This window comes from Thermobia domestica, chromosome 7 (assembly GCF_964235325.1).
Source record: "Thermobia domestica chromosome 7, izTheDome1.hap1.1, whole genome shotgun sequence".
Classification (NCBI taxonomy): domain Eukaryota; kingdom Metazoa; phylum Arthropoda; class Insecta; order Zygentoma; family Lepismatidae; genus Thermobia; species Thermobia domestica.
Window position 1 is genome coordinate 109395878 of NC_137460.1, and position 10381 is coordinate 109406258.

Below are 10381 nucleotides of genomic sequence, written 5' to 3' on the forward strand. Positions count from 1 at the left end.
TTAAAGATTAGCAGGCCTACTCTAGCTCCTAGTACATAAGTTAAAATTATGTTTTTCAATATATCCGTCAGAGCGTACGTTTGTCAGTATATTTGTCAGAGCGTACTTCCACATTTTGTTATACTGTAGCTGTGCAATGATTTAGCAATAATCTTCCGGATACAACCTTGAATACAGTTTTATTGAAATAATCAGTAGCGCATTTAGAAAAGTATTTTGGGAGGTGTTTCTCTGCTTAGTGTTTGTTTTTTCTAAACTTTCCTAATTTTTATTTGGGAGGAACTTGAAGTTTATGAGTATAGGCATAACTAATATTTCGTTTTATTTGTATCCAGCAATAATCTTTCGGATACAACCTTGAAGACCATTTTTTTCTGATAATCAGTGGCGGATTTAGAAAAGTATTTTGGGAGGGTTTTTCCATATTAATGTTTAGTTTTGCTAAAAATACCTAATTTTTATTTGAGGAGAGCTTGAAGTTTACGGAATTTCTAAAACAATCGAAATATTTGTTATGCCTTTACTCATAATTTCAGGATACAGGCTTCAATCTGTAAGACGTCCTCGCTCTAACCCCCTTCGCAAATCAGTCACTGTTGGTAATTAACAATAACAGCGATTTAAAAACGATAAAGGAAGTCGGCCAGGATTCACAGTACACGCATATCTCTACATTCACAGATGGATTTAAAAAAACAAAAAAAAAAAAAAACTATTGTCAAAATGCTCGAATTCGGGGTTGAATCCTGGACTTCCCGATAGAAGTGCAAAAAAAAAAAAAAAAAACCACTCACACATGGTTGTTGTGCAGTTGTGCTCAACTTAAATTATTCTCTCTATATACGGCTTATGGAATCCGAAGGTTCAATGCCGCATTCACAAAAGCTCTCCATTGACATCTATCTTTAGTCAACTGGATCAAGTTTTTACTTTCTATTCCTATTTCTGCGAGGTCCATCTTACTGCCCTCCCATCTGCCTAGGTCTTCCTAATGCACGTTTTCCGATTGGATTTCGGCTACATGACCTACCAACCTGAGCCTCCTAGACTTGATGACCGTAACGATGTGGGGTAAACCGTATAAATTATGCAGTTCTTCGTTATGAAGTTTCCCTCATTCCCGTTCCTCTTGTGTCTGAATATTCGTCTCAGGATATTATTTTCAAATACCTTCAGTCTGCGTTCTTCCCTCATCGCAAACGACCATGTTTCACAACCATACAGAACAACAGGCATGATTATCGTTTTATATATTTTAAGCTTTAAATTCCTCGACAGAATTCGCGACGACAAAATATTCTGAACTGAACAATAACACGAATTTCCTTATCTCAGTCGCATTTAATTTCTTTGTGGATATGATTTTGGTCTCTTAATATTGATCCTAGATATTTGAAAGTATCCACTTTGTCGAAAGTATTATTTGATATTTTAACGCATCCACAATTTGCCGTATTACGATCCCGGTGAACTTCCATGTATTTGTTTTCTCTGCATTTACTTCTAAACCAATGTCGCTGCAAGCGTTTAGTAAGGCCTATGCATTTCTTTCTATTGTTCTCCCATCATCCCCTATTAACTTTACATCATCAGCATACGCTATAGCCTGGTGAATACCATTCAGCTCTAGGGCCTGGTTGCTATCTTTAATTTTCCGTATAGCGTGCTCCGGAAAATGCTGAATAATAATGGCGATAGCGCATCTCCTTGTTTCAAACCATTCTCGACGTTGAAGCTCGTGGACAAGAATTTTTCTACTCGGACTTTACTCTGGGATTCATTTAAACACATTTTAATTAATCTAACTAGCTTTTTCGGTATCCCGAATTCTGTAAGAATTGTACAATACTTCCCTCCTATCCGAGTCGTAAACCTTTTTAAAATCAATAAACAGCTGATGTATTGGGTAATATATTCCCATTTCTTTTCAAGTATTTATCGAATAGTAAATATCTGGTCAATAGTTGATCGATTTCCCTAAATCCACACTGATAATCTCCAATAATTTCATCTGCGTATGGAATAAATTTTGTTAATATAATGTTAAGAGAAATGCCTCGCTAATTATTACAGTAAGTTTTGTCGCCTTTCTTGTGAATTGAAACAGTGATTTATTCTTTCCACTCTTCTTAAATGTATTCCATTTTTTTTAACAAAAAAGTTGAATTCCTGTCCTTAAAAATTCAGAAACCTTCAGGACTGGGTAAACTGTGATGGTGGTTATAAGCCTAGGAAACCACGCGATAAGATGAACAGTCTATTACGCATATGATCCATGAACAGAAAATTCGGTACTTGCCCGGTTCTAAACAAGCTTAAGGAACAATCAGTGCATTATAGAATTCGAAATTTTACCGATTTTGCAGATCCGAAGTACCTAATAGGTGGTAACAGATTGTTACGTATGTGATCAATGATGAAAAATTTGTTCGAAATATTCATACAATATATGTGAAAGTTAAAACTTAAAAGTTTCAAGAATGTGCAGAACCATCCGAAACCAAGCTTTTGATGTGCAGCCTGTAAGATTATCATATACATGTATTTCTTTCATGTTTAATTTTATTTTGTTTTAAAAAAAGGGTGTGATATATTTTGAAGTAAAAATACTACATACAATTTTGCTAGTTATTTGTGTATCATTTTTTTTTTTAAATAAAAGTACTTACTTTTGTGTATAAGATATTAAAAAAATAGTACATCTATTGGTTGATCCTTAGGAATTCGTAATGTAAATTTGTTAAGAATTTAAAAAAAAAAAATCTTTTCGAAATTCATGGTTTATTTTAGGTTTTATATTATTACTAGAGCAATCCAAAAGCATAAAAAGCATAATAGCAATTTAGACATATGGTTGGTACCTTGAACATGGTTGTGGTTATTTAAGGGTCCATAAGAAACTAATTTTAATCTGAGATTAGAAATGGAAAGGCAACCGAGATAGATAATATATCAATCGAATTCATTAAAAATATGGGAGACAAGGGAAAGAAAGAATTGTTCCGACTATGCAATGAAATACATGAAACAGGAGAGTGGCCAAAAGAATTCCTGAAGACGATCATGATACCGATAGCTAAGAAATCGAACCCAAAGAGATGTGAGGATTATAGAACTATTAGTCTCATATCTCATACAGTTAAAATTTTGCTCTGAATACTGAACAGGTTATATGGAAGAACAAATAAAGGCGTTGAGGAGGAGCAGTTCGGGTTTAGAAGAGGTAAGGTTACAAAATATGCTATTGGATTATTAAGGACGATCGGTGAAAGATTTATAGAAAAAGGGAAAAAGATGTATGTTGTATTTATTGATCTAGAAAAGGCTTTTGACCGCGTGAATTGGGAATTGTTGTTGGGAGTTCTAAAGAAGATAAGGTTGGAATGGAAAGATCGAAGACTCTTATACATGAAGCAACAAGTAAGTGTTAGGATAGAAGAACTGACGGAAGAGAGTGCAATTGGGAGGGGAGTTCGACAAGGATGCTGTCTCTCGCCAACACTGTCTATCTAGAAGAAATAGTGAAAAAGAGTTTACATGATTATGACGGCATTTCGGTAGGAGATAGAATGATTAGATGCATAAGATTTGCAGACGATATGGCGCTTGTTGCAGAATCTGAAAAAGAAATCAATAAAATGTTAAAAAACCTGAGGATGGGCTTTGAAGAATATGGGATGAAAATAAATGTTAGAAAGACAAAAGCCGTGGTGATTGGAACGAAGAGGTCTGTGTCAAAATTAAAAGTGGGAGGGGAGAAAATAGAACAAGTGAATAGATTTCGATATCTGGGTAGTATTCTTAGTAATGATATGAAGTGCGAACGTGAAATAAAAGCAAGGATAGGAATGGCGAAAGAAGCCTTTAGGAGGAAGAAAAGTCTGGTTTGTGGGACCTTGAATAAAGAGTTGAGAAAAAGACTCATAAAATGCTTCGTGTGGAGTGTTGTACTGTGTGGGGCGGAAACGTGGACATCACGTAAAAGTGATGAAGAACTCTGGAAGCCTTCGAAATGTGGATGTGAAGAAGAATGGAAAGAAATAGTTGGGTCGAACGGAAAACGAATGAGAGGGTGTTAGAAATGGTGGGGGAGAAAAGAATACTTTTAGATATTGTTAAGATGATGAAGAAAAACTTGTTGGGACATTGCCTAAGAAGAAATTGTATCATGAGGGACATCCTAGAGGGTATGGTGTCGGGAAAGAGAGGGAGGGGGTGAAGGAGACTACAATTAATGGATGACATAAAAACAGAAAAATCATACGTAAAGACCAAGAGGTTAGCGGAGGACCGTGGAGTATGGAAGCTTCTCAGCTGCTGCAAGTGACCTGCTAGTAAGGGCAGAATACCTATGATGATGATGATATACAAATGGTACAGGGAAAATGAACGTTATAGTGTACATTTTGAAAATATATGTAGATGTATATATTTTTAAAATTTTCATTATAAAGTACCTTAAAATCCAAAATAAATGTTAAGACGAATAATTATAATTTTATCTCAACTAAATCAATAACTGTCCCTAAAGCATACCTAAGTTCGATGTACAGTATACTGTAAAAATCCACGGAGGAGGTTAAAATACTATAGTTCCTTTGAATGATAATGTAATATCTTATTCAAATGTTGGTCTTAAATATGATTATTTTTTCCGCAGTTTTAATGGAAATTATAATCAGAAACTAAACTGATTATAATATCCTAAAGAATTACATAGTAAAGCCGTTTCAAAGTACTGTACACAGAATATATTGCATGTCATTTTAAGCATTTCTTTTCTTTTTAAGAGGGTTCATATCCCGTGTTATCGCTGAGATACTATATAATGTAAACCTACAACTTAAACGTGGGACTTGGACCACGATTATTTTCATCGGAATAGAATCCTGGCCTTCTATTGAAAATGTGAGAACACTATCCCTTGAGCTCAGATTTGATTTTGAGTCTTGAAAGTTGGAGAGGAAAGTTTATCCCATACAAGATAGTTTTTAACATGTTATATATTGATTTACCAACAAGTGTGTAGCTTCAGATTCCATATCTATTTCATACTGGAAACAATAATAATAAATATATATTTTTTAAATCATGTGCATTTAAACAAATTTAGTATAATTTGTATTCAGTATTAAACTTAATATAGCTGAATCCTGTTTATGAACCTTTATATATAAACCATATTAGAGAGAAGCTTGCGAACTTGTAAATGGCACGTCTATGTGGCAATGTGCTTAGTTTTACTAAACTATCCGAATTAAACTAATTATTAATAATAGTGATATCTCCTTATTCCCTTAAAGATTATGCTTTAAAATTGTTTGTCAGAAATTAGACTGCTGATGTGAAGGAAAAGAGAAAGCTTGTTGAATTACTTGTGAAGAGATCTGAAGTGCGATAGTGACTTGCTGAATGAGAAACCAAACTAATTATTCAGAGTATTTCTGAAGATTATAGAGATAATGTGCATCCCGTTCAGATGGTCTTTACCCGCATATCCAATTAAATAACTGTTGAAGAAAAATTATATATGTAATACGGCATAAACAAAACATCTGTGTTAATTGTGGTTGAAGAAATTCCAAAAGATGCTGATTACAACTTCCGAAATATAAGATATACTACCCGAAGGTAAATACCTGCTATGATGTAGAATTATCAGATACCTTATATAAATACGTGTAAAGATATCATTTGTAGATATCTCATGCATTATATTTTATTACAAAAGTACAGATTTTTAGAGGTATTTTGATCTGTATTTTGATAAAAATGATAGTAAATTGCGTTTATAATAAAACCCATCTCTTTCGTTGACAATAAGTAAGAAACGTATTTACAAGTCAATCTAAAATCAGTGTGTACTTCGCTTTTGTATCGTCGGAGTTAGAAATCCAGAAAAAGGGATTTCTATTGGGGAATTTCACATAATTGTCTCAATTTTTGTAAAACTAAAAGTTGAACTTCTTTAAAATTTAGTTGACATTTTTGAGTTAAATACAATACTTGTGATAGCAGAGACAAGCAATTATTAAAAAAATGCCTGCTTTTCGTCTATGCAAAATGATTTAATTTCACATATAAAAAGATGAACTCCATAATCAATGTAACTTATGCTATATATAAAAATAATAATATAGACAAAACTTACACAGCATATTTAATGTCAACATAAATTGTTACAATTTTAGTATCATCTTTTGAGTGCGAATTTGTTTTGCTATAGAATCAAGATCATTTTCTGGCGCAACAAACAATGAATTGTCGTCAGCTAACTCCAGTATATGTTCGAGGAAAAAGTCGCTTATATAGTTGCCCCATTTTTGTTTTAAGAAAAACCAAGCAAGTTGTTTAGGATATGACGTATCTCTTTCAATAAGTTTGTCGTATGGTATGGCCTGTGGGTTGCTGATATGCATTGTGAGAATTACAACTGACTCTCTCAAGAAAACATCAAATGGATTGATAACAGTATACAACAAAAGTCCTCCATAGAGATTAAGTTTGTCTATGTCCTCAATCAACAAGACCTTCTTGCCAACTCCCAATCGAGCAGTTCTGTAGAACTCTCCTGTATTCTGCAGGCTAGAAAAGTTGGACCCATGGACGAATCCAATTTCAGCGTTGCATCTTACTCGCAGCGCATTAGCTATTTTGTATGCGAGGTACTTGACTAAAAGACGACCTGTATCTCTTGTGTGCAGAGGTAAAACAAAAAGCAAAAGAGCTGGTCGTGGTGAACAGCCACGAAGGATGGGCTGCAGCTCATTAGTGATGGCAATCCAAGTCGATTCTGGTTGAGAAGGAAAAATACATTTCAATTCAGTCAGGCTATCCAGAAAGGTACTCTCTGTGAGCTCTCCACTGTTAGGTTTCAACATGAAGAAATATAAGAAAATGATAAACAAAATTTTGAGAGTAAACAACTTCAAAACCCAGCCACTTTTCAGTTTCTTTACCTGTAATGATATATCGCAGCTGATATATATATAAAACTCGTAGAAATATATTTAGGAAACTACAAACACACTAAAAATAAGAAAGTACGGATTTCACGTCATAAAACAACTTTCACGTCATAAAACAATCTTTAAAAGTGAAAGGTCGACGTAATTGATTAGAAGAAAATTAGAAAATTCCTTTATTCTTTTATCTGCTTCTTTCTTCTCTATATTTTATATATTGGACAAACTCACTGTTTCGTAATTAGTCAGATGATGAATCAATCATTCTTGATTTTTACAAATGTGACGACTTGATATATGGACAAAGTTTAAGCTGTGCTGGTTTTCTGCTTTTTGTTCTTTCTTCAGTAAGATGCAAAAGACCTTTTTTCTGATGTTTTTCAGAGAATTAATAATAATAATTTTCTAAAGATTATTCGAAAATAATTTTCAGAATTATTACCATTTTTCGCAGAAAGAGGCTTACGATTTCAAAAATCACCTTAAATCTTGTTTGTAGGGAAAATTGTATTACTTACAATGCAATCAAGAAACAGGAAACGTTATTTAAGATGAGTGTGCTAGAAATAAAGTTGAGATTAATGAGATTCGGAACCGAAGATTTTGATTTTGATTTTGAATGACTGAATATTCCTATACACGTATATACGAACATCGAGAGAATCAGATTTCAAATCTTAATAAAATAGTGTCAGTACCAAGGTTGTTCTTTATAGATGCCATAATGAAAATATATTGTCTGTTTTATACTTTTAAGTATTTATTTTAATACCTTTTGCATTTTAAAATAAGCTTATTTTGAAAATGGGTATTTATTATATTGTGCACCTAGAATTATTCCTGTAGTGTTTGTCAAATAAATAATGTCACCATTTATGACAGGAACCAATAGCTTTGCCACTGACGCCCTCATTACGCCTCGATCAACCAATAAATTGTTAGCATTATACATTGATATATTATAAATTACATTATATATATATATATATATATATATATAGGGTATAACATAAATGCATGAGTAAAAGTGACGAGGTAATTGCAGACATCAAATAAGAAAAAATGTTCCTATAAACATGGGTCCCATGCTGCTTCGTTTCCGAGATACAGGATGTTCAATTGTCGAGTCCTTGCAATGGCTCACTGTGGGAAAATGAATGGAAATGTTCAATATTACAGGAAATAATACAATCAAGTGGATTTATACCTGTGCAAATATATTAACACTAACATAGAGAATGAAACTAATCAATATTTGAGGTTATTGGGTTGTCAGTGTTGCCAACCTGGTACAAAGTATTATGGTTTCAAATAGCACTAGATGTCTACACGTTAGCACATGATTACTGATATCAAAACGTTCCCAAACACGGGAAACTCTCTTCCGAAGTTTATGTGTGGTATAAACGAACGCTGTGGCCTCAATCGAATACCTTTCTCAATTACTTATCTTTGGAAACATGCAATAGTTGTGATCTATGAACCGTTGTGAGCCGTTAATTGACTTCACACTTGGACGCCTTGTGTTTCGAAAATGAAGCGGAATCTGCCACATGTTTAGGAAGATTTTGATGTCACGACTCATATGCTAGCGTGTGGACGTCTAGTGCTATTTGAAAACGTAACACTTTGTACCGGGTTGGCAACACTGACAACCTCAAATGTTGATTAGTTTCATTCTCTATATTAGTGTAAATGTATTTGCACAGGTATAATTCCACTTGATTGTATTATTTCTATAATATTGAACATTTGGATTCCATTTCCTATAGTAAGCCATTAGAGGGACTCGACATTTGAATACCCTGTATCTCGGAAACGTAGGGGCGTCGGACTCATGTTTATAGGAACATTTTTACTTATTTGGATGCCCGCTATCACCTCGTCACTTTTGGCCATGTATTTATATTACACCCCGTATATATACCTGAAATTGTATTTGCAGAAAAAGGAATCAACTTCCCATGACAGTAACTCTTCGTTACGGTTCTCAAGTTTAAATAACGAACTGAATTGATAACTAAAATCGTTTCATTGACTGATACTATGTACATATTCATTATTAAATTACCTCTAGAGCAAAGCTCACGTTTGAACAATGCCAGCTCCATTTGGAATTTGTTATGAACAAATACACTGTATATGGTGTATGGGTTTCACTGTTATCTTTTGCTTCAATATTTCATCAACTGTACTTCATAATCGTTCATTTACTCTATCAACGAAAACAATAGAATGAACTTACACGATGTTTTCAGTACTCTTAATTTTTAATCAAAGAGGATGACATAAAACAATATTTTAACAAGTGCCTCTATCATAAAGTATCCTTTTGTTTCTTTGCCTAATAAACAAACTAACTTACCGACATACTTTGTGAATTCCTGCTATTCGCCTGCTGTTTTAATTTGAGGGCAAGACTTTGTCGCATTTTCAGTTCTCTGGTTAGAAGAGTCAATCTGTATCTGAGACGGTCCATATTGTAAAAAAAAAAGTGACAAAATTGTTATCCTTTAATATATCTTCTACATAATTCTGATGCATTTAACGATTTTTGTTCTAAAATATTTGGTTTACAGTCAAATTTTTATATTATGTTGTAGAAGGACGATTATCGTATGTTTAATATGGTTTCTATGATAAAAGCAATACATTTTACTCTAATTGTTGAAAATTTAGTTATTGTATCATCAATTCTACGTAATATTGGTTACAATTATAACTGACACATGAACGGTGTAGCTACGGGGTGTAGCTACGGCGTACGCTTCTGGTTCTGTAGGAATAACGAAAATATATGATTTTTATGTGGTGTCGGTTCTTGAAAAAAGCCACACCGGTAAAAATGTAAATTTTGTCGCTATAAGCCTAAAAATAAAGCTTACTTAATGTGCTAATTATTCTGTACATTCTTCTGTTCTTATATTTTGTACATATGAGTAACATACTAGAAGTTACAAAATTTATCACATTTTCTTTACTATATAAGTAGACATTTTAGTGTATTTTACATTGTATACATATATTTGGGTATGATCATCATTTCAATGTTTTTTTTACAAGAAAAGTTAGTATCTAAATACTTATTTTGTTGATTATTAGCGTTAAATACATTAGATAATCTATCTAATAAATTTTAGTTAAGTCATAGATGACACTATGTGAATCTGGAGCTTACTTTACGTCATTCTTCCTAATCGAGGATTTCGCTAGTTTATCTCTCAGAATTTTGATCGAAGATCGATTACATCGATTGATTACATCGTACTTTCACGTTTTTAAATAAATAAATAAATAAATAAATAAATAAATAATAATAATAATAATAATAATAATAATAATAATAATAATAATAATAATAATAATAATAATAAAAACAATGCAGATTTACAGCACTTATAAACTACTACGTGAAA

The 10381-nt window shown here is 32.9% G+C and overlaps 1 long non-coding RNA gene across 1 annotated transcript; it reads right to left on the reverse strand.

Annotated features, from left to right (window-relative positions):
• Nucleotides 1-6137: 6137 nt before the first annotated feature.
• LOC145688919 (uncharacterized) lies at nt 6138-9598 on the reverse strand. Its single transcript, XR_014132018.1, has 2 exons — nt 9331-9598; nt 6138-6959 (listed from the first exon to the last, which is right to left on the reverse strand). It is a non-coding gene; the product is annotated as an uncharacterized LOC145688919 (long non-coding RNA).
• Nucleotides 9599-10381: the final 783 nt, after the last annotated feature.